The following is a 4559-nucleotide window of genomic DNA, read 5'->3' on the forward strand; positions in this document are numbered from 1 at the left end:
AGGATTATAAATCCATTAAGCCACCTCCTCTTTTTCCCCTTCACTAGTCCCACCCACCCAGCTTTCGCCTTCACTTTTATTGTTTTTAAGAGTACTATGTATGGTTCCTGCCAGAGGGTAAAACAGTTTGCTGGCCATCAGTCTTTGCTCCCTGCCCCTCCCCCCCCAATAATTTCTTCTTGTGACCTGGTCAATTCACACTGTCTCAGTCAGACTCCTCTCCCTTCTTTCTATTGTCTCCCTCTTCCTTCCTGGAACCCCCTCTCTTTTCCCTCTCCAAAATATTGTCTAATCTGCATTACCCGGACCTGCTCTGAACAGGGCATTTAAAACTGATCAGGTTTAAATGGCAGTATCAGCATTCTCCCAAATTCCTGCCAGCCACCTTTCCTCTTCACATTTTTCTTCACAACAAGGACCCCACTTCCCTCACACCAATCCCTATCTCTATAAGCTTCCTCAAGAGCCATTAATGGCCCCTGAATTTCTTGGGTCAGTCACATTCTCACAGGCTGACCTACCTAATTGGCTTGTTAGGATGATCAACCCGGTGGAGAGCATGAACACCATCTACAGGTCACTGAAGGAAAGTCTAGAAATAAATGTAATGAATAATAATGATAATTATATTCTTCGGAGGAAACACAAGCCTCCTGTTCAGTTCTTATTCTAATGCTGTTTAGGTATATTTTTCCAACCCATAGTTCTTACAAGCAACAATGGAATGAGCATACATGGCTACATGCAACAATCACGGCAGTAGAATAGATAATTGATCATGATATGGGAAAATGCCACAGGTAAGGTTAAATTATAAGCTCTCACATTTAAAAACAATAGTTTTAGAAAATGTAAGTCCAGCGAAATGTTTAGGGTTAATGAACTGGCTGACAGCAAAACCAAGCTCTTACACTTCAAATGGAAGCTGTCATGTCACAAATCAAAATGTCTTTGGATGGGGCGCACTAATGCTCCAAGCAGGGGAGGATATCCAGGGCCCGATCCTGGTTACAGGCTGCTTACCTTTAACTGTATTTCGTTGAGTGGCCAACTGTGTTTGTTTGAGTGGTCCCATACATGGGTCCCACATATATGGGATATTCTGTGCTTGCACAGCATGTTCTGGAACTTTCCAAACCTAATGAATAGACTTTTGGTGGGAGCCCACCTGCTTCACCCATCATGCATGCTCACTAAGCTTCCTCTAGTCCCTCAGTTCCAAATCCACCAGACCAAGTAATAATTTGAACATCCATGAGAGAAGGTGTGTGGATTGTGTGAGTGCCACAGATGACCACTCAGAGAAACACAGTTACAGGTAAGTAACCTGTCTTTCTTCTTAGTAGTCTCCATGGACTCATACATATGAAGGACTAGCAAGCTTACCCTAGAAAAGGGATGGATGTCATGGAGCAGCGAAGACCTGTGTCAAAACTCACATCCTGATGTGCTCCACTTTCTATCCTATAGCAGGTCACAAATGTGGATGGTTGTGACCAATTGACAGTTTGACATACGTCAGGAAAAGGAAAGCCATAGAGAAATGTAGTGAAAGTGGCATTTGGTCTGATGGATTGATTCTGATGGCTTTAGGCACAGAAAAGTGAGCAAGCTGGTAACAGAGCTGCATTGTGGAAGATATAGCCTTTGCAATTATATTGAGAGCCCTTTCTTGTGGGACCCATAGCAAACAAACAGGCATAGGGTACATGGAAATGATGCTGTACAGGCTAGAGGCATCAAGTGTATGCAGAAACAATTCCAGCAGGGGCTGGGAGGAAAAGGTAGGTAATACAAGAACTTGATATGCATGAAATAATGAGATTGTCTCAGGTAGAAAGGTCAGGTTGAGTCTTAGCATGATTTGTTTTTGTTTGTTTGTTTGTTTTGTGAAACACAAAGTATGGAAAATCTACTCTAAAGGCACAGAGTTCACTGGTCCCAAGAGCTGATGGCATCACCAAAATGAAGGTCACTTTCATGGACAGAAGTTGTAACTCTGAAGTGGCCATTGATTTGAAAGATCAGAAATGACCACCAGCAAGTTCCAGAGTGGAGTTAATTGGTACTGTTGGTGGAAAGGGGTGAGTCCTCTGAGAAATTGCTTCTTTTGTGTTGGTGAGTGAATGTTTGCATAGGTCAAGCAAAGCAGTGCACAGCCAGAAAGGGCTGCAAGACAGGCTTCACTGGAGGACAAGATCAGACCTCTTTCAGAGCCAGAGGAGGAAATCAAGAATGAAGTCAGTGGAGATAACATTCAAGGTTTTTCCTTATTAAGTGAGGAAAGTCTGGAATGCCTGCCACTTCCTCACATAGGATAGACAATTAAAACGAGTGAGGGAGAGAGCAACTACCGTGACCTGCTAGAACTGTGCTATATGAATAGTGACCCACATAAGATAAATAGGTGGCAGGTTTCTTCAACACTGCCAGGATGTCCTGAGCCCAGAAGAGAGGTTCCCATGTGGCCTGGCCTACCAAGATGAGTGTTAGATTCTGGGTGTTTGACTGCCTGTTGGCCCATGCTAGGATGTCATGTTGTAGTGGCAGTAGTTCGTACTGGCGGTTGTCTGTGCCACAGCACTGTTATGAGAATATAATTTGTGCTGTCTTTCTTGATGTTGGTGATCGCTTTGGAGATGAGGGGGAATGGTGGAAACATGTAAAGGAGAGTGGGAGTCTATTTATACAGAAAAGCATCTCATTTCAAAGTCCCGGATGGGCAGGTTCTGGAGTAGAAGAGGCTGGCCCTGGTTGTTGTGAGACAACACAATTTTGTGAAAAATTGATTGGCTACCAAGGTGTGCAAGGGACGTGGTGGTGCTGCGGGCTAAACCGCAGAAGCCTGTACTGCAGGGTCAGAAGACCAAGCAGTCGTAAGATCGAATCCACGCGACGGAGTGAGCGCCTGTCACTTGTCCCAGCTCCCACCAACCTAGTGGTTCGAAAGCATGCAAATGCAAGTAGATAAATAGGGACCACTTCGGTGGGAAGATAACAGCGTTCCGTGTCTAAGTCACACTGGCCATGTGACCACGGAAGATTGTCTTCGGACAAAACGCTGGCTCCACAGCTTGGAAACAGGGATGAGCATCACCCCCTAGAGTCGAACACGACTGGACAAAAATTGTCAAGGGGAACCTTTACCAAGGTGTGCAGTTTCCATTCACAGGATGTGGCTCCCCATCCTATGTTTGAAGCATTGGTAGTCAGAAATAATATGTTGCCAACAACAATGGCAGTAGTCAGGATGGTCCAGGATACCCCTTTCTGTTCACTACCATTCACAATTACCCAAAATTAGCCCTGACAATTGGTTTATGTTTGGGTGAGAAGTGGTCAATTGAAAAAAAAGAAGTCTACTTCTGTGATTTTCCCTTGCATGGTGTCATCTTGTGAATGGCAAATCTTGACTGCTGCCATTGTTGTCAACATCCAGGCTGTCATTGGCTATGTAAAGCTTGGCATCTCTTTTGGTATGATATTGTGCAGCAATATTGGGCCATTTCCTGACATTTTTGATACAAAAGCACAATATGCCTAATTCCTAAATCAGAGGTTTTGAAGAAATGAATTTCCTCACTTTTCAAAACAGGAGTTTAAGTATATGTACACTACATGGCAAAGAGATACATGGCAAAAATTCCTTTTCTGGAGCAATTTCATTCCAATACTTTATTGAAACTAAGCCTGTTTTCGTCTCTACAAAGAAACCTCTTTTTTTGACTGTTTCTGTTACCTTTCATTGCCCTCCAAACATCTGCCTTCCAGCTCATGAAGCTTCAATAATGCATCTACTTCAAAATGTTCATATTAGATAAGCATGTTCTGTACATGCTGAATTTATAACAAAGTGGTTGTTTTTCCCTTTTCAAATGTCATTTGGGAGGTGTCAATATTTCAACCCCCATAGCCTGGATTTCTTCAAAATAAAAAGTGGGTGAGGCTATTCATTCTCTTTCAAGATCAGCAAGATTGGTCTCTTCAAATTATTTGATCTATTTTAAATCTGGGGACATTTAAAGGTCACTTGTTTCTGCATAGGGGGAACAGTTTTACTTTTAAAACCTCATAATTCAGAAATCATTTACCCAGACTTCCCTAAATCTGGCACAGAGCAAGAGCAGACTGTCTGTTACATCTGCACCAAATTTGGTGCTGATATAAAGTCTAGTTTCAAAGTTATAGTTTTGGTTTGGGTTTTCTCTATTTTTAGAATTGCCTTGCAGAATATTGATTTGCTCTGCCAGTTTATTATTCACAAGCAGTTTACCATTCTTGATATGTTTAACCAGATGATCTGCCAAAGGTGTGCTTGTCAAGTTCAGTTAAGCTTTATAAAACAACAGGACAAAATGCTGAGCTATTAAAAGTCAGTACGGGGACAGTAGCAGAAGAAATTCAATGTCCAGAAACCCAAGAGTCAATTATGAGGAAGTGAACAATAAAAGAGTTGAATATGAGATGGGTTGACAAACAAGAAATCCAAAGCAGAGACATCATGCAGCTTTCTTGTTGCTTCCAGCAAAGAAGCTCTGACTGGCATGACTATTTATAGT

This window comes from Pogona vitticeps, chromosome 6, assembly GCF_051106095.1.
Source record: "Pogona vitticeps strain Pit_001003342236 chromosome 6, PviZW2.1, whole genome shotgun sequence".
Taxonomy (NCBI): domain Eukaryota; kingdom Metazoa; phylum Chordata; class Lepidosauria; order Squamata; family Agamidae; genus Pogona; species Pogona vitticeps.